Raw genomic sequence first — 26,100 nt, 5'->3', positions numbered from 1 at the left:
AAAAAAAAAAAAAAAAAAAAAAAAAAAAAAAAAAAAAAAAAAAAAAAAAAATCCAGGGCTTTGTATATGCTAAGTGCTCTGCCACTGACCTACATGCAACACCCCTTCATGGGAATTTCTAGACTGATCATGAGATACCCCTCCCTCTATGCACATGCTTACCTTTAGTATTGCTGCTGCATTATCTTGTTTTCTTTTAGCTATGCATCTTTTTTATTTTCTTGCTGATTTTGGGGAGAGAGTCTCTGCTTGATCTTCCCTCCATTTTACTCCCAAGGTCTACAGTAGACATATAATTGAAAAACAAATAGGCAACTTTCATGGGAGAGTGAAAAATCATTGGCAGTCCATTCTGGGCTGGGATGTAGCTCAATGGTAAAGCACTTGCCTGGCATGCACAAGGCCCCAGTTTCCACCCCATTACTGTGCGTGCACACAAACACACACATGGCAATTGTACTGTCCTACTGTGATCTTGGTTTTCTGACAAACACTGGAACTCCTGTATGTGATTAGAAGATAACGGCAGTACTAGTGAGCAGGTATGTTTCTAGGGAATGCAGAATGGAAAATGATGACGGAAGCCGAAGAGAAATCATACCAATCTTTGGCACTTGCGACCATGGGTTGGGACTTTAGCTGAGTGGTAGAGCCTTTGCCCAGCTTGTGGGAATACGTGGGTTTTATCTCCAGCAACACCAGAGAAAGAATTGCAGTTACAGGAGTCTCAGAGGCAAAGAAACAAGATTTAAGAATGTATGGACTCACATCTTCAGAACATGGCTTGTTCTCTAAAGAGCTGTCAACACCTGGGTCTTACAGTAGAATGCCTGAAACATTCAGATGAGGATTCAGCAGTAAACTGTTGTCAGGCATCCCATGTCAGATCTCCAAATATACCCTAACAGGACCCCAGGGAAAACCTATACAAAACCCGGGAACCCAGGAAAACTATTTTTAGGAAGCTCTGATACCCAGCCAGGACTGCAGACTGCTTCCACAGAGTCTCTTTTTCCCTCATTTGCTATGACCAAGGCTCAGGCCTCCATTGTGCTGTGATGGTAAAGGATTTTTGCTGCTCTAAGAATACAATTATTTCAAGTCACTTAACCTCCTAAGTGTTTCTTATATGCCAGTAACTCATTCCAGGCTTTGGAAAGTTACAGGATTTTAAAGATCTAATTTAAAGCAGTTCTGAATTTACCTTTTGCCTTACATGCTACAAAATTTGTTAGGACTTAAGAAATATCTGTTTTTAGAAGAAAAGTCATTAATGCCTGAAAGGAAAAGATATAAAATGTCAATATGATGAATATTAGGGGAAAAAAATCCCAGTAGTTTTCTCCATTACATCCCATCTTTTAGGCATTGTGTTCAGTGAGGACCATCTGAATTTCATTATGGTTATCATTTCAGAAGTGGTATGCACAGATGTAATTCCCAAGAAAGAATCACAGTGTGATATAGTCACAATAGGTACGTGGATTTCTTTGCACACTTTTTGTTCCTAGGTTAATCCTTGTGTAAAATGGAAACAATAGACTCTCCAGTTAAAGAAGAATTATGTTAAAATATTACACTGGCTTTATATTAATTCATGAGTACCATGTCAATTCTTTTCTTTCTTTTTTTTTTGGTACCAGGGATAGAACTCGGGCCCTTATGCTTGCGAGGCGGGCAGCAGAACCACCGACCTGAAATCCCTGGCCCTCATATCAATTAATTTTTGAAATGAATTTCTGAAGACTAAGTTGCAGAAGTAAAAACCCTACATTGCACCATGGAAAAATAGAACAATGACTAGATTAATCATAACACCCGTTGTGTGAATTCATCTACCATGAGCATTATGAAAATGTTTTAATAAGAAAAATGAAAGAGGAAAAATCATTTTATTTTCAAAAGTAGGCTGAAAACAGGATTTGATCTCTAGGCCCAGGTTTGCTAACCCCTCCTCTAAAGCTAAGAATGGCTTTTGTGATTTAAAATGATTGGGGGAAAATCAAAGGACTAACAATATGTAATGATACATGAAAATTCTATGAAATTTTAATGTCTGCATCCATTCATTTCTGCTATGGGTGCTTCATTTATATGGAGATAAACTTGAGTAATTGTCACAGACAGTATGGCCTAGAAAGACTCAATATTTGTGATCTGCCCCTTCACAGAGAATGCTTGTCATTTCCTACTCTGAGGCAGTCCTCAACTTTGGAACTATCTGGAAAGCCTTCACAGTATTTAATTGGTCTATAGATAACCTGAACATTGTGGTAGAAGATACTCTTACCCTCCCTCCCATTATTCTAAGAAGTAGCCAAGGATGAGAAACACTGCCCTGACACTGGCCTTCAAACTGACGTGTATTCAGGGCTATGGTTCTGACCACTCTTTGCATCTTAGATCCATGTGGAGAATTCAAAAAAATACTACGGCTGGATTCCACCTTTGTTCAGTTAAAGCAGAAATGTGCCAGTGGGGTTTTACAGCAAGTGCCTAGTGTGATTCTTGTATGCAGCAGGCAGCAGAGCCTGACTGTGAGCTAAAGCTCACCTTTCTACTTAGTGGTTGTCCTCGTACAAGTGACTGACTCTAAGCTGTAATTACATACCCATACACACACAGGTCAAAACTAGGGCCCAGGTGAGGAGGAATCAGAGAAGTCAGGATCTTACTTTCTATTTACAAAGATGAGTGTTAAATTTCACCTAGTCAAGTGAAAATAAGGTATCTCAGCATCCCTGAGGCTTAAAGTCAGATATCTGATGTTTTCTTTTGGCAATTTAGAGGCTACCTTAGATTGAAAAATAAGGATAGGTCATACTAATATGGTAAAAAGAGTTTGGAGTGAGAAATTTTGATCCTCAAAATCCTCATTTGTTAGTGAGAGGAAAAAACTATGCAAATTACAAAGCTGCCAGATTAATATATATGGGACATAATTATACTAAAACTCATATCCTAATTTAAAATTTAAATTTGAGTAAATTTAAATCGCTCCATATTTTTATTTGCTCAATCTGGAATTCCCTATGTAAAAATCTTAATAATAAAAAAGATTAAATACAGTTTTTTGCTAAAAATAGATTCTATTGATCAATGTCCTTTATCCCCCCAAAACTTTTCTGTAATGAAAACAATGCTCAGATTCCACCTCATGAAATCAACTAATAACCTGCTATCATGAAATCAACCAGTAACAAATGCTGTCAGGGTTGTGGGGGAGAAGACACCCATCTCCACTGTTGGTGAAAGTGCAGACCAGCGCAACCACTGTGGAAATCAGTATGGAGATACCACAAAGAACTAGGGTTAGATGGCCCCTTTGACACAGCTATTCCCCTGCTGGGTATCTTCCCAAAATAATTAAAACAATTATATCACAGTAATACATGCACACCCATGTTTATAGTGGAAAGGTTTGTAACACCTAAGACTTGGAAACAGCCCAATTGCCCATCAGCTGATGACTAGGTAAAGAAAATGTGGGTCTCTTGTTTTGTTTTGTCACTGTTTTTTATATAAAATAGAGTACTACTCAGCCAAAAAGAATGCAAAACTAGAGATATTTATAGCTAAGTGGATGCACATTGAGACCATACTCTTAAATGAAATAAATAGGATATGTGCAAATACCAAATAGTTTCTCTGTGACAAACTGAAAGTGTAAATGAGAATCAAAATGTATAATAGATAATGTGAAATAGGAAGAAAAGGTCCAAAGGGGAAGGGGAAGTGAGAAAGGTAGGGGAAAGGAAAGAAAGGAAAAGAATAAATATGAGAAAATGAAAAAAATGGAAACAAAGTCTGTAAATAGGGGTGGAGAGGTTGAAGGGAAGGCAGAGGAATTGGGGGAAAAATAAGATATGTCATTTACAGGTTCACATCCCCAATGATGAATGTCATCATACTGTATACCTAAAATGTACGAATAGACAATGGTTTTTTTAAAAAAAATTAAAGGAAAAAAAGATTGCTTTATGTTTTAAGAGAGACAAGATGCATAATTCAAACCCAATAAAATTTGAAAATTAACCTCTAGAGGGAGCCAAACTGTTACAAAAACTGAAATGACATCCTGTATCTGGGCTCCCTAGTCTTAATATATGAGCTCAAAATAAGACCCATATGAGAATTAATCACCTCTCTGAAAGGTATGTTTTTCTTTTCTTGAAATAACATTTAGTGGCTACAAAAGGTAACAAACAATGACTTGAATAAAATATATTTTGCATTAAACCTCTTCAATTTGTCCATAGTCAGATGGGGGTGGGGCAAGGAGTAGGGTGCAGACTCAGGAAATATATAAATAATGAATTCAAAGATTAATTGTGTAATGAGTTGAAATTAAAATTATAAACAAGAATATAATCTTTAGGGTGTTTTAGTGAGTCTATGAAAAAAACAATGTAGTATTCAAGACCTTCTCTTGACCTATCCCCCTGTCTACTCGCTCCTCCCCCTGTGAGATGTGCCCTCACTGATAGTTCTTTGGCTGGAAGGGAAATATAAGGGTTGGTGGTCATGCCACTTTCTTCCCTGCCCAGACCTGGAAAGGAAGAGCTTTTCCTATATTCCCGTCTCTATCAGGGGGCTCACTTACAATCTGCTTTAATGTAAATTTTCTGAGAGAGATGACAGCGTAAAGTCTGGCAGCATATTACAGCCTGCCTATGACCTAGACTTGCAACTCCTGGAAAACAATTTAGCAAAGGGAAAAAGAAGGAAATCTGCAGGAACCGAAATAGAAAGCTAACAGGAAAACTAGAAATCACAGAGAAACTGGATAATCTGAAGGCAATGCAAGAACAAAGAAGGAAAGCAAGATGGAATGCTAACCCCGGCAGGAGAGGCAGAACAAGACTCAGCATTTACACACAAAAAAAGTGAGTGTGGAAAGAAAATAGGGCTCATAGTGACTCTGTCTCTCCTCCATATCTGGTGGATTCCAAAACTGTACATTCTGTAAAGAAATCCCACTCAAGTACACAGAGGAAATTTTTTTGAATGTATTTCTCTTCTCTTTTGTTGGTTTTGGGGTTTTATTTTTCCTCTTTTTCTTCCTTTTGGTCTTTTTTCATGTTTTTTTTATTCCATTATATTTCATTATTCTGCAATCAGATCACTTAATCTCATTTCTCTCCTTTTTATTTCTTATTTTTCAAATCTTATTTATTTCATTTTTCCCCTCCCCACCACCTCCATTTTTATTAGTACTACTGTTACGTTTTAATAATTTTTAGATATTTATTTGACTATGTTATTATTAAATTCATTTCTATTGTTAATGGTGGTATGGTTGTATTTAGTAGATAATTACTATAGGTCAATAATTGGTTTGGCTTTCTGCCTATATTATTATTATTGATGACAGTTGTAGAGTGGAACTGTTACTGACTAGGTTGTAGCTCAGCTGGAAAATCCTGGTTCAATCCCTAATACCATAAATAAATGAAAATATGTAGAAGTGTTATCTTTCCCGAGGTAAAAGGACGGCTACCAAAAAGAGTAGGAAAATGTTGTGTATGTGGAAATACAGGGAGAAATCCATATAAAATACTATTCTAAACAATGCTGAACAATTATTCAACATCACAATTCCCTCGGCTTTATCAAGTGCTTTCTTATGCCTGATAGGTGGGCAGTAGTTATACAGATCCATGCAAATGGAAATCTTTCCTAAGCTCTGATTGTGTGTGTGTGTGTGTGTGTGTGTGTGTGTGTGTACCAGGGATCAAACTCAGAACCTTGTGCTTGTGAGGCAGGTGTAGTGCCTCTGAGCTACATTCCCAGCCCCTCTAATCATATATTTTTTTATTAGAATCTGTGCTTGGCCCCATTATTTGAGTTTCAGTTTTGGACTCCAGTCCACCCAAACGTTAAAGCTAATAAAAGGGGAGATATTCCTCAAACCCTACAGTAGCTATAGTTGCAGATCATTTAACCAGGAGATCGTGTGGCAAAATAATTGTTCTAAAAGAATTTCTCAGGTGATGCCCTATTGTTAAAAATTATGTCTTTGCAATATTCACAGTGCTCTTGGTACCTAGTGATTATGGATCTGCTGGGGAACTGACTAATGACAGGACAAACCTGTCGGAGAGGCAGGAGTGGGTAGAGGTGGGAATCGACAAAGAGTAATCTCTCGTGAATGATCCCTATAGTAACCTAGTTTTGTAACAGCTCTTGATATAGTTATGCATTTTAATATTTATTATCTGTTTTTTGAGTAACAATAAATGAAGACCATCCCAATGAGAAAAGCCAAGGTTATTTACCTTGAGTTTCTATAGCAATGGAGTTAGCCACCCTTGGTCTCTAAAGTAGGCAGGTAACTTTACAATGGAAAAAAGGGAAAGCTTCGGGTATGCTCTGATGGAGACTGTTGGCATGAGGAAGTTGTCAGCAGGCTATCTAGGAGTAGGGAGTCCTGGGAAATGGATGAGGAGCACATTTGACTTTTTCCTGATTGGTCTTAAAAAAGGAAGGGCACAAATTAGGGAAGCTTTCAGGTATTGTTCAAGTCCTAACTGTTAGAGAAGTTATATTTAAGCTTCTTGACTGTCAGGAAAGGTAGCAATCTGGTTTCCTGCACGCATGATTTATAGTGGGCTGGCTTCCTGGGTTACATACACTGTAGGTGCGGAGTTGGTTTCCTGAGAAGTTGGCTGCAAGTTGAGGATCAAAGTTCTTTTTTGTTTTTTCCAGTACTGCTGATCCATGGCACCCAGGGGCCTTGCACCCAGCTACATTCTCAGTGCTCTCATTTTACTTTACTTTATTCTGAGAAAGGTTTTCAGTTGCCCAAGCTGGGCTCAAACTTGTGACCTTCCCCTGAGACTCTGAGTTTTGGGATTCCAGGAATGTTTCAGAACACCTACCTTCAGAATTCTATTTTTATATATGGCCTGGCCGTTGATTCTAAAATTTTAGCTGTTAAACTACTTTAGAATTAAGATATTTATATTTCAAGTTATTCATTGAAATAGGTCAGTCCTATGCTTTGGATATGGTTTATCCCTATTCAAAATCATGTTGAAATTTGGTTGCCAATTTTGAGAGATCATGAGATCTTTTTTTTCTGCTGACCTGAGGACTGAACCTGGAGGGCTCTACCACATTGCTACAACCCCAGCCTTTTTTATTTTTCATTTTCACATTGAGAAGTATCTCACAAAGTTGTCCAGGCTGCTCTCAAACTTGGGATTTTTCTGCCTCAGTTCTTCAAGCATCTGGGATTGAGATGTGTGCCACTACACTAACATAGAGGCAGTGAGATCTGTAAGAAATAGTTCATGGAAGGCTCTGTTCTCATGAATGGATGGGTATCTTTCTTCAGAATCCAGGTTAGACACCTCCAGATTAGATTAGGTCTGTAGGAGTACAGTGGCTCTTGAGGAACTGCATCAGTTACCACGGGTGGTTGTAAAACAAGTTTAGCCCTGGTCTTTCTCTTCCATGCGTGCTCCCACTACGTGATGCCATCTCCCCGATACCTTCACCAGAAGCCAAGGAAGTGACAGCACCATGCACTAGGGCCTCCAGGACTGTGAGGTGAATGAGCTTCTTTTCTTTATAAATCATCTAAGTTGAAGTATTTTGTTACAGCTACACAAAATAGAGTAAGACAGGCTGTATGTCATCCGGATAAAACATTTATTTTGTGAAAACTAGTGTTTTAAAATTATGCAATTTATTAAGTAGACCATAAAGGTATTTTTGCTATTACTTACTGTATTATGTACTGTACTAGGATATAAGCTCCATAAAGACCAAAACTTTGTTTCCCTCAGCACCTTATCTCTGCTATCAAGAATGGGGTCTGATACATAGTAAGCGCGGTGGGAATATTTTTGAATGAATAAATGCATGCTTCTAACTTTTATTTCTAAATTTATTTTTAAATGTGAAATTTATGTGACATAAAATTTACCATGGTAACCCTTTTTAACTGTGTAGTTCAGTAGTGTAAAGCACATTCAGATTGTTGTACAACACATCTTCAAGAGTTTTTTCAGTTAATCAATCAGGCTGAAACTCTGTACCCACTATACAACTTCACATTTTTGACTCCTCCCAATTCCTGGAAACTACTTTTCTACTTTCTGTCTCTGTGAATTTGACTACCCCAGGTAGCTCAGATAAGTAGAATCACACAATCTGTATCTTTTTGGGACTGGCTTATTGCACTTAGCATGCCTTCAAGATTCATCTATATGGGAATAATTTTGCTATGAAAATGGATGTACAAACACCTCCTTGTGACCTACCTTTAGTTCTTGGGGTTATACAATCCAAAAGTGGGATTGCTGAATCCTACTGGTAGTCCCAGTTTTAACTTTTTGAGGAACTTCTACGCTGTTTTTCATAGTGGCTGCACTTTTTAACATTCCCAACAGTAGGGCACAAGCATGTTTCTGACTAAAGTTTGATTATCCATTTTCCCAGGGTGGTGTAAATCCAAAGTAATTAGGAAAGGTCAGCAAGTGAAATGACAGCATGAGGCAATCTTATAATGAGAAATAAGAAGGCTGAGAAACAAAGTTCATGTGGCATTATTACAGATATCCAAGAATGGGTGCTCTTATTGATTTCCCAGAAGATGTCATGAAAAGTCAAGCTGTTTTGTTTTGTTTTAGTTTGGTTTGGTTTAGTTTTGGTTTTTTGAGATAGAGTCTTCCTCTTAGTCTGGCCTTGAATTTACTATGCGGCCCAGGCTGGCTTCAAACCTGCAACTACCCTGCTTCAGCTTCCTGAGTGCTGGGATGACAGGCATGCACCACCACACCTGGCTAACTGTTTGATTTTTAATCATCTAAGTAGGCAAGCATTCACAGATTCTGAATTATGTAAGTACTGCAGTGTTTAATTTTAGTTCCAAATCTAAGATCTCCATCAACAATGATAAAACTTGAGCCAAGGATTTAGCTCAGTGGTGCCTCCACCTGCCTTGCAAGCCCAAGGTCCTGAGTTCAATCCCTGGTACCAAAAATAAATAAATAAAATAAAACTTTTTTAAAGGCATGGTCTTAGTCTAGGAGGCTGTGCCCCTTAGACACTTAACTGCAAGTGGCCAGAATCCAGAGATGCCAACTCTGTGGACAGCTGCACCCTGGGTGCTGCTTTTTCATTTTGATCACCTCGTGGTTTGAACTCGTGGTCCTTGAGGCCAAATCCACAACTTGCCTTTTAGTCACTTGTCTGCCCTTCAGGGGTGGTGGATGCGTTAGCTGGCAGATCAGAAGTCAGTCAACAGTCTCCGTGTCTTGTCCTGGCTAGGACCAGTGGGAGCAGCTTCGTCCTGAGACCCAGAGAACTGCTATCCTTTTTCTCCTTGAGGGAGGAAATGAAACAGGAACACAATGTTCTTCCACGGCATAGGAAGAAGATAATGAAATCTCCTTTCCAACAACTCTGAAGATAAATAAATAAATTAGGAGTGGTCTTTAAGGGGGCTGTTTTCATTTATTCAGAAAATGTATTTAATATAGGATGAATCCCTTTTCTATAATGCCACATTAGTGTGAAATATAATATATTATAAAAGTCCCACAAATGCTATCCAAACATAGATTATATTGTTATAAGGGCAAATACTAAACTAAAATAATATTTTCTGTTAAGGATGTTTGTGTTTGTGAAATGTTTATTGGCGCTTTGAACTGTGTATTGATTAGTAAAAGAGGAAATCTGTTTGGCTAGGAAAATCCTGTGGAGTGAACAATGTCAATATCTGTTCAACAGGATACTTAAAGATAAAAATGAGAACGTGGGAGAACTAATGTTTCCTGAAGTTGCAGTTCTTCTCATCTCATCTTTCCTGAACCCAAATTTATAGACCAAACCATTGAAGAATGATAGGTTCAACAGTTCCTTACCTTTTGTGTGCATGTACTAAACTCCATTATGCACACAGCACTGGGAATCTGAAAGAGACAAGGAGGTAGCACAGCCCCTGAAGAGGGTAAGTGACATAGGTATGACACATAAGGGGCATTGTTACATTGTGTGCAGGGCTAGCACGGGAGGGATGGCTGGGAGTTAGAGAAGGATATATTTTCCATCCCATGCAGGAGTCACTGTGGACACCTCACTGACAGCTGGCTGGCTGCAGGCTTGTCCCAAGACAGCACAGGCAGAGGCAAGGCGCTAAGGTCTGTGTGGAGAGGACATGGCAGGAGCAGCTGGGTCCCTAAGAGAAGAGAGGGGCTGGGGAGTCAGGAGGAATATTTGTCCAGAAGCTTGGTTGGGGGCATTCGCCAAGTAGAGACTGAACACATGCAAGGCCAGGGAACCTGAAGCAACCTGTAGAGAAGGTATTGAAATTGAAAATAAAGAAGAATCAATAAGCAAAATGGCAGAGCCATTGAAGGGAGTGTGTCAAAGAGTGTGTGGAGAATATCGCGGTGAGGTTATTTTATGTCTTGTTCTAAGAAAATGCTGCTGCCATTTTATTTACTACACTCATCATCTGTTGCAAAGTAGGGGGTCCTATGTATTATTCCAGGTTCATGGTGAGGAGAACGGGCAGAGAGCTCACATCTCCAGCCATATTAACATGAGGACCTGACTGGGATTACAATTCAATGACCTGCAGCCCTTTGCTGCCAGGTCAGCCTTCATCCTGTAATTTTCCAGAGCTAGAAAACTTTTCCTTCCTAGAAAAAGCTTTTGTTTCAATCTCATTAGATTGCAGGTTGTAGGGACTGGTGATGAAGGGTGACTTGTATAAACATATTCATTAGAAGTCACAGACTAACGCTCTGATTTCTTAGCAAGGTTAGCTAAGGAAGTGGCCTTAATATTAGGTGGCTTACTTATTTATCATCTTACTTAGGATTCTGGTTTGTGGTATCTTGCATTGAGACTCTTATTCAATAGAAAACATTTGATGTTAACCCTTAAGCATGTGCTGACCCTAACTTTTATCTGAAATGATGGTATTTGTTTTACAGGCAATGAAGCAAGGGCTTTCTTATGCATGTGTGAATCATCAGTGATTTCAGAAAATCACTAAAATGTAAGACTGCAGAGATTGTTTATGTTCTTTAAGATTTTAAAAAAATAATCTGATCAATAGAATCATGTTCATATTATATTTTTCAACTGAAAGTTAGCTTACTTAACCTGAATTTTTAAACCTGAAGGCGGCAGTAAGCTTATTTTTAGTTAGTCATGAATAAAATAGTCCCCGACATATTGCTATATTGTAAAATGTTCTTAGGGGCCAAGGATTCAACTCAGTAGCACCTCGCTGCCCTGCAAACACAAGGTCCTGAGTTCAATCCCTGGTACCAAAAAAAAAAGTTTTCCAAAAAGTGAAGTTTAGTATTTATAATAATTAATAAAATGCAAGGTGGTAGAATAGGCTGTCTTCTTCCTATGTATTTGAGGTAAATCTTATGATGTCTGAATCCAATACATGGTGTATAATACAAAAGATATGAAAAAAACTATAAAACTAATAAAAATTCAAACTGGCAGTACCAATGGGAGACAGATGATAGTATTTGTTGCAACTAAGTCACACAGTCTATGGAAGAATGTAGCTTTAGGACCACTTCTATTTTTGATTATAGTAGTATGACCACAGACATGGCTTTGCTTGCTAAATAAGAATAATTAGTCTTCATATTTAGGCAGACTTTCTCTAGCAAGAAGTTCCTCAATGCCACTTTTAGTGAGGCTTCCCTGCAACTTTCAGACACTACAGTCCTCTTTGTGGGAAGCTTTATATTTTTTCAGTAAAGGATAAGATAGTAAATATTTTAGGCTTCGTAGGCTGAGGCAAAATGCAATGTTTCATAGTACTTACCAATAAGAAAAATTTTTTTCACACAAATAAGATACATCTGAGTCCTGACAGCAATCATGAGCATGTGGTTTTAATTAAAAATATTCATCACTTGAATGTATCTATAGAACTCCTTGTACTTTCCTAGATATTTGCCTTTTGGCCTATGACTATACTGTAGATTAATCACTTCCAATCAAAGATTAAGTGGAAGTGCCTCAACTGCACAGAAAATAGATTTTTAAAACAGGAAAATGTCTTGAAGTCCAAAAAGTACCGCTAGAACTGTAGACTGAGCTCAGAAAATACATTCTCGGCAAACATGTGTGGAGTGGAAGTCTTGCTTCTTATTTAATTTTTGATGACACAGGAAATGAATAAAGCTTTATATTGCTTGTGATTTCAATAACGTTGGTTGCCACCAAAATAAATTTATTGCAATATAGGTTTTGCATATAGACTCTATTTTGAATTGTAATTTTAGGTTCATTCATTAAGAAACATTGTCAAGTTTGCAGCAAAACTAATTTCCAAAGCAGTGTGAAGCTCAGTAATAGTGGTTGAGGAAATTCATCATTCAGAAGAAAAATTTAAATCTTGTGTGTATTTTTTTAATCTCAATAAAATATACCACTACTAAGTCATTAAAGGGGAAAATAAGGATATTTGCTTCTATTTAGGACAAAAATTAGTGATACTAAATATTATTAAATTCATAAGAGCAAATGAAATTTATTGTTAATACTAATGATTTATAGTAACACAAGATAGAATCAAGTACTTTAACCATCGATTTCTACTGATGGATAATATGACAAATAAAATGATATCTTTAAACACCATACATTTTCAAAAACTTTGTAAATTTTCCAACCAAGGTTTTTTCTCCTCATTCAGTTTTATCACTATCAGCCATAACACATCTTACCAGATACCATTCAAGTTTGAAATGAATTAGTTTTCTTTGAAAATATTCTGAATTATATTTGGTCTACCAAGAGGATCCATAGAGGCTAATGCTTTATGACTTTTAGATTTGACATTGATTCTTTGAATAAACTGAACAGTATTGGAAATATATGTGGACTCTTCAAAAGCCAAAGAAAATCACTCTAAATTATTTGTTTTAAAATTGGCTATTGATGCTGTTCTAAATTCTTCACTAGTACAGATGGAACATCCATACTCCAAGACCAGAAATCCAAATGCTCTAAAACCTGAAACTTTTTGAGTGCTGAAATGATGCTACATGTGGAAAACTTGACATCATAAATATTTGTTCCAAGCCCCAAATTATTTAGAAATATTGTATAACATTATCTTTAGGCTATTTGTATGACATGTGTATGTAACATAAATTTATTTTATATTAAGATGTAGGCCCCATCTCAAGATAGCTCATTATAAATATTCCAAAATTCAAGCAGTCAGAAATCCTAAACAGTTTTGGTTCCAAGTATTCCACAAAAGGTTTACCCAACCTATCGTTTTAAACTACTTTATTTTCTTTGGCTTCTATAATCCAATGTGGTTTTATTAAGATACCATGAATAAATGACTTTCTTTGCTTGCCCAACAAGTGAGCCATCTAGAAATTTACTTTATAGCCTCATTTTTATTTTTGTGAAAAAAATCTACTGTGATAAGTTATTCCTTCTGAAACTTCCGTAGTTTTCCCAACTCTTATTTTACTGTACTTTTTAAAAGCATAGCCATAATGTGATTTTATGATGAACACAATTTCTTGTCATCTAGTTGATGATAGAAAATCCACATGCCTTTAGGTCTTTAAAGTGTAAAATTTAAAACCAACTTTTCATTTTTTGTTGTTGTCTTGACATGGTGAGACTGTGCTGGATTAAAAACTATTGATAGAAAATCCACATGCCTTTAGGTCTTTAAAGTGTAAAATTTAAAACCAACTTTTCATTTTTTGTTGTTGTCTTGACATGGTGAGTCTGTGCTGGACATTAAAAACTATAAAATGTCATGCTTTTGTGATCATTTGGTACTCAAGGTGCTGTCAAGTGAAAACTGTTGTGATTTGTAGTGTTCCCACAGCAGCGCAAACTAGTAAAGCACCACATCCCAGTGATGACTGTTCAACTATTACTAGTGGGTATAATTTGGAAACAAATGAGGGACAATATCTGTATTTTAATAAAGCTTTACTCACGGACAATGATAATACAACAAATTTCACATCACAGAAAATACGACTTTATATTTACAACTACTTAAAAGTATAAAAGCTGTTATTAGGTTGAGGACTGGTATCATTTATATTTTAAATATCTCTCAAATGCACTTGAACTAAAAACATGGCCTCTAGCCCAAGTGCTATTGGGAGGTGGTAGAACCCTTAGGACACAGAGCATAGAGGAAGAAAATGAAGTCAGTGGGGATGTGCCATCTCCAGAATATTTTTCGTCTTGTAAAACTGAAACTTGTACCCATTAAACCATCACTGCCTGTTTCTTCCTCTCTGCACCTAGAGACCACCATTCAACTTTGTCTCTGAATTTAACTATTCTAGGTATTCACATAAGGGACTCATACAGTATTGGTCCTGGAGATCGAACTCAGGACCTTGCACTTGCAAGGCATGCACGGTGCCACTGAGCTAAGTCCTGGCTGAGTATTGGTCTTATCATGACAAGCTTATTTCACTTAGTGAAGTGTTTTTAAGGTTCATCCGTATTGTAATGCTTATCAGGATATCCTTTAGGTTGAATGATATTCCATTCTATGCATATACCCTATTTTGATGGACACTTGGCTTGCTTTCATATTTTAGCTATTGTGAATAATGTTGCTATAAACATGGATGCTTATGTTTCTGTCTAAGATCCTGTTTTCAATTTTGTTGATCATATACTCAAGTTGGAATGACTGGGTCATATGATAATTCTACCTTCAGTAATTTGAGAAACTACCATGTTGTTTTCTATAGCAGCTGCACCATTCATTGTACATTTCCCAAAACAGCACACAAGTGTTTTCATTTCTCTACACCCTTGTCAACACTTGTTATTTTGGTACTTGCTTGATAAATAAAATTGTATATATTAATTCTTTACAACATGGTGTTTTGACATATGTATACACTGTGGACTATGTCAAGTTCATTTACATAGACATTACCTTACATGCTCATTTTTGTGGTGAAAACACTCACAAATTTTTATGCTTTTTATGGTAGCCATGTATTGGTAAGATAGCATCTCAAACATTTTACTTGCATCGCCCCAATGATTAGTGTCATTGAGCATCTTTTCATATGCTTATTGGCCACTGGTATGTGTGCTAGGAGAACTACCTATTCGTTTCCTTTGGCCATTTTGAATTGGGTTTATTGTCGAGTTTTAGGAGTTTTCTATTCTGAATATTAACCCGTTATCATCTATATATGGTTTCCAGGTATTTTATTCCATTTTAAGCATTATATTTTTACTCAGTTGATACTATCTTTGGATGCAAATTTCAAAAACTTTCACTGAGTCATGGTTGGCTACTTGTTCTTTTGTTGTCTGTGCCTCTCATACCTTATCCTAGAAATTATTGCTGAACCCAGTATCATAAAGTTTTAGACTGTTCACTTCTAAGAGATTTTTAGTTTTAGGTTTTCATACATTTTGGCTTAATTCTATACATGGTGTTTAGAAAGGCCCGACTTCATTCTTTTGCACATGTATATAGATATGTACAGTTTTCCCAACAAGATGTGTTTAAAAGACTATCCTTTCCCCATTGAATGGTCTTGGCACTGCTGTCAGCTACTTCTGGGCTCTTTGTTCTATTCTGTTGATTTAAAGAAGCGGGGGAGTATCACATTATTTTGATTACTGTAGCTTTTGTTTTTTCTTTTACTGTGCTAATTTAGCTTTATTTTTTAGTTTAAGGAGAGAGGAATTAGAATATATAATCCATGACAAGTTAAGAACAACCACCATTCTCACAGTACATTGATGTTTTGTCTCTCAAATGAATAGCATGTCTTCATCAACACACACTCTACTTGCTTTGCTTCTTGCTACCAAGATCCATTTTGGAATCAAAACTTATTTCTAAGCCGGGCGTGGTGGTGCACACCTGTAATTCCAGTACTCAGGAGGCTGAGGAAGGAGGATCGCTGTGAGTTCGAGACCAGCCTGAGCTACATAGTGAGTTCCAGGTCAGTCTCAACTACATAGTGAGACCCTGTCTCAAAAAAACAAACAAACAAAAAACATTTCTATGCTGATAATGCATTTCTTTATTAGCTTGGCTGTGTAGTTCGGTTGATTTTAATGCTGAGAAATGTGTCGATCATTATTATTATATTATTATAGGTTTATAGTAAGTATTAAAATCAGGAAGTAAGAATCCTGTAGATTTGTTCTTCGTTTTCAAGATGGTTTTGGCTAGTCATGATTTCTTTTTATTTGTAGTGCATATCTGTAGTACATACTGTTTAGATTCCCTGTCGGGAACTGGTACATGTATGTAATGTACCCTATTTCCTTGTTTTAATCCCCTTTCCCTTCTCTCCCTCCCCCTCCATCCATTCTTGACCTCCTCCCTATTTTTCTCTTTGTACAATACATAATGCACGCAATACATAATGCTTACATTCCTTGCGTGGAGCTGGTACATGTACAAAACACATCTTAATTCCCTTATTCCCTTTCTTTACCATCCCTTCTCATTCCCTCCAGCAAGATTTCTTTTGTTCCCATCTATATTTTAGGATTAATTTTTCTATTTCTGCAAAAAAATATCATTAGGAATTTGGTTACGATTATGTCAAATTGATATATTATATGTAGAAGTTTTGACACTTAGCATTAAGTCTTCCAATCTATGAACAGGGGGTATAGCTCCCTTTATTTGAGTCTTTTTAATTTTTTCAGCTATGTTTTGTAGCTTCCATTGTACAGTCTTTCACCTCCTTGTTATTCCTAAACATTTTATTCTTTTTGATGCTACTATAAATGGAATTGTTTTTATAATTTCCTCTTCAGACACATAATAATAATGGACACATTATTAATGTAGAAATGCAGTTAATTTTTGCTCTTAACTTTAAATCTTGTCACTTTGCTGAATTCATCCTAGTTTGGTTATTTTGTAGAATTTTCAGGATTTCCTACATGTAAGATCATATCTTTGGACAAAGATAATCCTATTTCTTCCTTTCTAATTCGATGCATTTTATTTCTTCTTTTTTTAGTAATTGCTCTGGCTAAAAGCTCAAGTACTAAGCTGAATGGAAGTGGCCAAAGTGAACATCTTTACCTTTTTCCAGATTTTAGAGGAAAAGTTTTCAGTCTTTCACCATTGAGTGTGATGCTCTGTGGATTTTCATACTGGTTTTTATTGTGAAATAGTTCCTGTGTTTTATCATGAAAGAGTATTAAATTTTGTTCAAGGTCTTTTCTTCATTGAGACGATGATGTAGGGCTTCCCCTCTCCTTCATGTTGTTAACATGATGCAATGCTTTGGTGATTTTCCCACTGTGAACCATCCTTGTATTTCAGTAACAAATCTCATTTGGTCCTGATGTATAATCCTTTTGATGTGCTTCTGATTTCGGTGTGGTAGTATACTATTGAGAAATTTTGCATCAGTGCTCATAAAAGATGTTGGTCTGTAGTTTTATTTTATAACATATTTGGCTTTAGTAGTAGGGTAGTGCTGGCCACATCGAGTAAGTTAGAAAGTGTGCTTCCTGGCCACCTTGATGTGAGCAGCCTTCCTCTGCCAGGATCCTGCCATTTCTCCCTCGGAGCCCACTAACTGTGCATGGAATGAGACCTCCGAAACTGTGAGCCAAAATAAACCTCTCTTCCTTTAAACTGCGGGTGTTGGGTGCTGTGTCTTAGGCAATGGGAATGTGACTGAGTCAGGAACTATTTTTGGCTTTTTTATTTTCATATTAATTAGAACATATTTGTAGGGCATAATGTTTATATCCATTTTGGAAAGTGGCTATATATTTATTGTAAATAATACGTTTCTTCATCCCCTCCCTCCCACCTCCCTCCATCTCTTGGACCCCTTTCTCTTTGGCAAAAGATCTATCTCCCTGTTTCCTATTATCTGTCTTTTATTTTGCTCTTTATTTATAGTTTAGCAGTCTCTAACAAGAGGAATGATGTAATATTTAAGCTTGTATATCTAAGAGAAGATCCATTCAGACTTCCTGCTTAATTTTGTAAGGTTTTGTGTTTCTAGGAATTTGTCCATTTCATCAAGATGATCCAATGCTTTTGTATACAAATGTTAATATACTTTTATATTCTTTCTTGTGTCTGTAGAATTGTAATAATATTTTCTTTCTCATTTCCTATTTTAGCATTTTGAGTCTTCTTTTTATCTAAATGTCCATTTTATTGATCTTTTTGAAGAATCAGCTTTTGGTTTTATTGATTTACTCTACTGTTTTTCTATTCTGCATTTTGTTTGTCACTGCTCTAACCTTTATCATTCCTTTATTCTGTTATCTTTGGGTTTAGTTCGCACTTTTTCTAGTTACTTATGGTGGTAAAAATCGGTTTCTGGCTTGATGTATTTCTTTGTTTTCAATGTGTTTTTAGCTATAAACTTCCAATTAACACTGCTTTCTCTGTGTCCCATAAATTTGGATATATTGTGTTTTCACTTTATCTGAAACATTTTCAAAATTCCCTTGTGATTTCCTCCCTGATCCACTGGCTAAGAGGGTGTTGTTAAATGTTCATGTATTTTTTAATTTTCCAGTCTTCTGTTAATTGATTTAACCTTATCTTGTTGTAGTCAGAAAAAACTATTTTAAGGCTGGGAATGTACTTCAGTGATAGAGTGCTTGCATAACATATACAAGGCTCTGGGTTCCATCCCCAGCACCACAAAGAAAATATAAAGATACTTTTTATTATGATATTTATATTTTTAACTACATTGAGACTTAATTTGTGGTCTAGAAAATGTTCAATATACATCTGGAAAGGATGTGTGTCCTGTTGTTGGGTATTTTGCATTTATTGGTAGATCTATTTGGCTTTATTGGGTTAAGTCCGCTAATTCTTTGTTGTCTGTCTGATTGTTTTAACCATTATTGAGGATGTTTATTTCTTTATTAGAGGGAAAATTAAATGAATCAATAAATTAGAGATTAAAGTTTTTCAATTGACAAATAATAACCATATATATTTAATTATGAATAAAATAATATCAGGGTGGAGATTAGAGTTTCTACATTAATTTTGGTTGGACTCAGGTCATTTCTGTTGCCACTTGATAAACTTAGCTTTACGTTTTCATGAACAGTGCTTTCCCTAGAGACATTCTGCTTGTAGTAACTCCCATGTGTACTGGATCTTGGTTGCATGCAACCAGACTTGGAAGTCCCACTGAATCCCTAGACAGAAGAGCAGAGAAACTAGTGAAAATGGACCAGATCAGATACGGGAGCTGTATTTAGTTACTTATTGATTTGAGCAATATCAAGTAAATAGTTGAGTGGCAGAAAAAGTAAGTGATTTACAAAGTTGAAGAATGTGATACATGAACACACAGTTGGAAAAGCAAGAGGACCTTAAAATTTTTTTGAGAATGGTTGACATATTCTCATCTGGGTTTATACATGAGGTCTATGGCCTCTAATGGGCTTCTTTTTACATTTGAGTCATCTGATCAGGAAGGTTGGAAGGTAGATCTTGACTATTTAACTGAACATACAGAAAAGCAGTATGTGCCCTACAATATCATCGTGATTATCCCTTGGGAGTTCTAAAAATGAGGGATTCCATACTTTTGCAAAACCCTGTTGATTCTTCCTATGATTACACCTACTAAAGCCTAGTGACCGGGCTGGGGAATGTAGTTCAGTGGTAAGGCACTGGGCGAGCATATGAGAGGCCAGTCCCCAGTCCCACAAAAAGCTAGTGACTATATTCAGTAAAACAAAAACAAATGTGACATGCCATGGTTTTTTCTATAAAAACTAAAAGTAAAAGCCATCTTACAAGATAGCTGTGCCATGAATATTAAGCTTCCATTATTTAAAAGTTAAGAGTTTTGTTTCACTCTTTACCCTCTGCTTGATCTCAGTGTCTAGGTTCTTCTTGAAGCCTGACTTCCACCCTAATCAGGAGCCCCCCAATCATACTCAAGGTCCTCTCTACCCAACTCAGTGCTTAGGCATCACAGTTCCTGATTCCCATTATCCTCATCCACCACTGTAGTACAAATCATAGCTGTGCACGACACTTGGATAGGCCTAGCTTACATACTTTGATTTAATGAAAAGTATGAATTTTTAAAATGATAAAATTTAGTATATGAAAATTACAAATTGCATTAGGTTGTGCTGCTATAACAATAAACTATAGACTGGGCAATTTATAAATAATGGAAATTTATTTCTCACAGCTTTGGAGGCTGGAAAGCCTGAGGTCAAGGTGCTGTCAGGTTTGGAATCTGGTGAAGGCTGCTCTCTGACCATAAGGGGGCATCTTGCTGCTGTGACTTCCAGAGGGGTTGAACACTGTGTCCTCACATGGCAGAAGGGCCAGAAGGACCATAAAAAAGGGTGAGCTTCCTTGGTCACGCCTTTTTCCAAAGGTACCTAGTCATCCTATCATGTGAGCAGAGCTCTCCAGAGTGAATGACCTCCTAAAAGTCTCTAGACACTGTTGCATTGGGCATTCAGCTTCAACATGAATTTGGGAAGGGACAAAGGCCCCCAAACCATAGCACAAACAGAAAAATAGAAAAGGGGGGAATTCATCAATGTGTCTTCTGTGTTTCCTGTCAGCTTACGTTAGACCTGTAACTTTCTTCTTTCAGTGTTACTTATATGAACTCCAGAGAAGTTTTCAAATTTTTTCTGTCAGTGCATAAAATTATATTTTAAGAGGAGAGTTCACACTAAATCCATTTCCATCATCCATTTTACTTAAATTGATGTGACTCCTACACATGTGCCTGCTCCTATCTGATCATACTGTGCAGTGATGCCTACCAATCATCCCTTCCCTTTTTTTGTTTCTTTCATCTCAATTGCTAGTTGAATCTCTATCCATTTTCCCAGTTCTTAGACATACTTTTTTTTTTCAGGATTTTTTATTGAGTTGAAATTTATTGCAGTTTCCAGTCCAACATTAAGAGGCTTAAGAAGTCATATACTGTCCCAACAATTTAAATGTTCAACAAACTGAAAAGACTTCTTGTCTTCTTAGATCTATCAGAGAACTGAGAATTTCTGCAAATTACTGAGAATTTCAGAGAGGGTAGGTGTACAGAATCACCACTTAATAGAGCAGAAACCACATGTAGAAACCTAATGGGAGCAAGTCCTAGAGTAGGAAAACTGGACTGTGGTTGATAAACTGCTGGCAGAAGGACAGCTGGACAAGTATGAGAATTAAAAACTCCAGGAGGGAGCTGCTCAACAGAGGGTACCTTTCACTTTTAGTTTTATCTCTCAGAGTTCTGTCAAGTCCTGAAATGAATATTGAGAAAAAGTCCCTTGTGCTTCTGGGAAAGGGAGAGGAAAGCAACCATATGAAATATCCCAGAAAATTATTTTCTTCTCAACAAGTTTTGATCCTGAGAAAAAGCTACTTTTCCACAGCCTAACCTGCTAGGATTCCATCATGGTTAAACTACCTGGGAGGAGGGAAATCACCATGTCTAGCCTGTTCTAGACATCTCGTCCTGGGTGAGGGGGTCACTGTAGGCCGAAATGAGCAGTGCTGGGCACATTCACAGTCCAGGGGCCTAGGTTCATTCAAAAGACCGAGAAGTTGGTAATCACTGGCCTACAGAATGCTCCCACCCACGTTACCTACTACAGTTCCTTTTAGCCAGTATATCATGTCTGCGTTTCAACAAAAACTTAGAAGTTGTACTAAAAGACTAAAGAATAGTTCAAACAGATGGAACAAACGTCAGAACCAGGGTCAGATATGTATGGAAGAAGTGTTGGAATTATCCAACCAAAATAAAAATTTTAACTATATTAGAATGTTAAGGACACTCATGGAAAAAGTAGGAAAAAAATCAAAGAACAAGAGGATAACAAAAGCAGAGAGGCAGAAATTCAGAAAATCAAAAGGAAAGACCAAATATTTAAAAGAAACGCTGTACTGTAATAGAAATGAAGAATGAATTTGATGAAAGCTTTGTAGAAAGGATATGGCTGAGAAATGATCTCTGAGCTTGAGGCTATGAAAATAGAAGCTTCAAATTTGAAAAGCAAACTGAAAAAAAAGACAAAAAGCAAAGCAAAACAAAAAACCCAGAGTAAGTCTCCGAAGAACTATAGAAAAACTACAGAAGGTGTAACAGATATGTAATATGAATACCAGAAGAAGAAAGAAACAGAAGTAATATGTGAACCAATAATTACTGACAGTTTCCCCCACATCAATTTCAGATGCCAAAACACAGATGCAGGAAGCTCAGAGAACACCAAGCAGAATAAATGTTGAAGAAATTACACTATAGGCAAATCATATAAAGCTTAAAAAAAATCAAAGAAAAAAATCTTCAAAGAAGCTTTCTCTATCGCCTATAGGGAAAAAAAAACTTAAAAGAAGCTAAATTTCTCTATTGCCTATGAAGAAATAAAGATTAAAATTGCATTCAACTTCTTATAAACCATGCAAGCAAGAAGAGAATTGAATGAAATATACAGTCAGAAACATTATATTTAGTCAGAAACTCAGGTCTGCATAAAGAAAGAAGAAACATCAAAGAGTGAATAAAGGAAGGTAAAATTAAAAACATTCTTAACTGATCTAGTACATAATAGTTTAATATAATGCAAAAATGTATTCATAAATAATAATATATTCATAATATAATAATAGCAAAAATGTAGGGAAATCTGTGTGCATGTTCATGTGCACTTAAGTATAAGTGAAATGAATGACAGTAATGATATGAGGTGAAGAAGGAAAGAGTTAGGAATATTTTCTTTTTATAAGGTACTTGGCACAATCTGTCAAGTGGCAATAGTGTTATTTGAAAGTATATTTGAATTAGTTGTAATGTAAACATACATAATTAACTTGGATGATGACTTAAAAAACGTAAAAAGAAAAAAGTATAATTGATAGTGAGAAAGAGAGCAAATGGAGTTACATAAAATGCTCAGCTTCCATTACAAAAAAGCAGAAAAAAGTATTGGAGGCAAAAATATAAGGGCAACAATTAGGAAATAGTAGCATATATGGTAGTATTAATTGAGCTATAATATATCAAGAATACTTTAAATATCAATGGTCTAAATACACAAATTACAACACGAGATTGTCTGATGTATCAAAACCAAGGCCCAAGTATGTATTGTTAACAAGAAACCCACTTTATTTATAAAGACAAAACACTTTAAAGAGACAGAGAATATGATCCTTGCTGACACTAACTGAAAGAAAGCTGTAGTAATTACAATGATTTTAGGCAAAGTAGATGTCAGAGCAAGGAAAGTTATTAAGATAAAGAGGGATATTACATGATGAGAAAGGAGTCAATACTGCTAGAAGACACACTGATCCTTAGTGTGTGCCGGCTAACAACAGTACATCAAATATGTGAGGCAAAAACTTACAGCACTGCAAGGAGAAATAGATGAATCCATCATTAAGGTTGGAGACTTTAACACTACTCTACCACAAATGGATAGATCTAGCAGGCACAAAATAAGTAAGGAGATAGCTGAACTGAAGAACACCATCAATCGACTAGACAGAACTGATACTCTGTTCAACAAATGCATGTTACACGTTTTACTCAAGCTCACATGCAGTATTTACCAAGAAAGACAACATTCTGGACCATAAAACACACCTTTAAAATTTTAAAATAAAAAAATCTCACATTTACTCTCAGACCACAGTGGAATTAAACTAGAAATCAGTAACAGAAAAATAGCTGGAAAATTCCTAAATGCTTGGCAATTAAACAGTTGTTGCCAGATGTTAGCAAGGAGGGAGGAGGCAGAGCACAGATAAAGTGCATTGATCTATTCTGCAATGTATTACAATAGTGAGGACATATCATTATAAATTTGTTCAATCTCATAGAATGTTGAGCACCAAGAGTAAAGCTTAATGTAAACTGTAGAATTTGGGTGATAGTAACACTTTGGGTTATAACAAATGTACCACTATGCCGTGGGATGTTGATGGAGATGAATGTTGTGTATTTGAGGAGACAGGGGACATACAGGAACTGTCTACTTCCTGCTCAACATTTTTGTGAATAGAAAACTTCCCAAAAAGTAAGATATATTAATTTTTTAAATTTCTAAATTACACTGATCTAAAGTCTACAGTAAGTGTTTCTGTTGTTTTCATTGATATTTGTCTAATTTTGTGAAGCTGGGATGAAACTAGAGCCTCAAGTGTGCTAAGCAAACACTCTACCACTAAGCTACATCTTCAGCCCAGTGAGTTTTGATTAATGAATATGACCATGTAATGTCTGTTCCAATTCACCACAAAGAACATTTTCATCTCCCCAGAAAGTTCCCTTGTGCTCCATTCCCTCACACAATTACTGTTCTGATTTCTATCGCCACATATCGGTTGTATTTATTCTTGACATTCATGTGGAAGGTATCATATAGTATGTACTCTTTTGTCTGCTGGCTTTCATTTCAGATATTTTTGAGATTCACCTATACTTTTGCAAGTATTCAGTGTTGTGTAGTATTATATTTCATGAATACAGTATATTACAATGTGTTTCTACTTGTGTTGATAAGCACTTGAGTTGCTTCCAGTTTTTGCTTTATTTATAAAGCAGCTATTATATTTTTATACACACATTTTATACACATATTTTAGACACATTATTTCATTTCTCCTGAGTCAGTATCTAGGAGTAGATGCCTTAGTTACTTTTCTTGTAGCTGAGACAAAATATCTGACACCCAAAGTTAAAGGAGGAAAGGTTTATTGTAGCTCACAGTCTGTAGAGTTTTCTGTTCATAGTTGATTGGCTCCAAGGCAGAGGAGAAACAGTTAAACAGTTCATGGCAGGAAGAAGGCAGCAAGCAGCAAAGTAGTGAAGCAGCAACTTATAACAGCAGGCCTCTCTCTCTTTGTCTCTTATATTTTATTCAGGCTACCCATGCACAGGGTGGGTAGTACTCACAGCCAGGGTAGCCTTCCCTTTATTGGCACCCAGAACTATTCCAAATCAATCAGTGAACTAATTTTGTGGAGCTGGGATGAAACCCTTAATCACATACCCTTGATCCCAGCATCACACACTCTAGATCCAGCCTCCTGAAAAGCCCCATCTATGACCTCATGAAGCTTTGGGGGGACATCTAGACATAAGTCATAACAGAAGAATTACTGACTGGGTACCAATCCTCCATAGATATTAAGGGACAACTGTAATTTCCCTGGGTATAAAATGTATCTCAGTGCAGTTTGACTTTGCATTTCCCTGATGACTAATGCTGTTGAACATCTCTTTTGGCCAGCTATGTATCTCTTTCCTTGTAAAATGTCTCTGTACATTTTTACCATATATTTTAATTAGGGTCATCAGTTATGGATTTGTAAAAATTATATATTCTTGATATTAGTCATTTGTCAGATATGTGTATTGAGAACATTTTTCCTAGGCTGTGGTTTGCAATTTTATTTTCTTGCTAGCGTCTTTGATGAGCAGGAATTTTTTATTTATCAATTTCGTATTGCACATTTAGAACTTTTTATGTTTTAGAAAAATCTTTCTTATTTCAGAATTTCTATTTGGCTTTTATCTTTAGGTCTAAGATTCATTAATTTTCATGTATAGGGTGAAGTTGAGTTCAAAGTTTATGTTTTCTTCTAGTACCCAGTTGTTTTAACATTGTTCATTGAAAAAAACTCCCTTTCTCATTGAATTACTCTGTGTTCATAGAGTGGGGCAGAGAAAGAGGGGGAAACTCTTCAGAAACTGGCTCATCTCATTTTCAAAGTTGACAATTCCAAAATCTGGAGGGCAAGCCAGAGAGTTGAAAATTGAAGGATTTTTATGTTATCTTAAAGCAGAGTTCCCTCCTCTCTAGAAACTCTATTTTCCTCTACAGGCCTTCAAATGACTGGATGAAGATTCACCTCCATTAGACTTTTGAGGGCGTTCTGCTTTACTTAAAGTCAACTTGCTATAAATATTAACCATATGCACAAAATCCTTCCATAGCAACATCTAGACTAGTGTTTGACCAAACAACTGGGCACTTGAGGATTTTCTATATGCAGATTGTTTCATATGCTAACAGATAATTTTAATTTTTCCTTTCCGGTATGAAAGTATTTTAAAATTTTCTTGGCTA

General features: G+C 36.3%; 1 long non-coding RNA gene across 1 annotated transcript in view; it reads left to right on the top strand.

Annotated features, from left to right (window-relative positions):
- The first annotated feature begins 10,043 nt into the window (after window positions 1–10,043).
- LOC104849234 overlaps window positions 10,044–26,100 on the top strand; it is a 48,184-nt gene continuing 32,127 nt past the window's right edge. The window contains exons 1-2 of the long non-coding RNA XR_004517963.1: window positions 10,044–10,154; window positions 10,956–11,020. This is a non-coding gene — a long non-coding RNA (uncharacterized LOC104849234). The remainder of the gene's footprint in view (window positions 10,155–10,955; window positions 11,021–26,100) is intronic.

The sequence above is a fragment of the Fukomys damarensis genome, unplaced genomic scaffold (assembly GCF_012274545.1).
Source record: "Fukomys damarensis isolate Sample0158 unplaced genomic scaffold, DMR_v1.0_HiC HiC_scaffold_19, whole genome shotgun sequence".
NCBI classification, from domain to species: Eukaryota; Metazoa; Chordata; class Mammalia; order Rodentia; family Bathyergidae; genus Fukomys; species Fukomys damarensis.
Note: the sequence above shows the minus strand (reverse complement) of the source record. Positions and strands in the feature narration are given on the sequence as shown.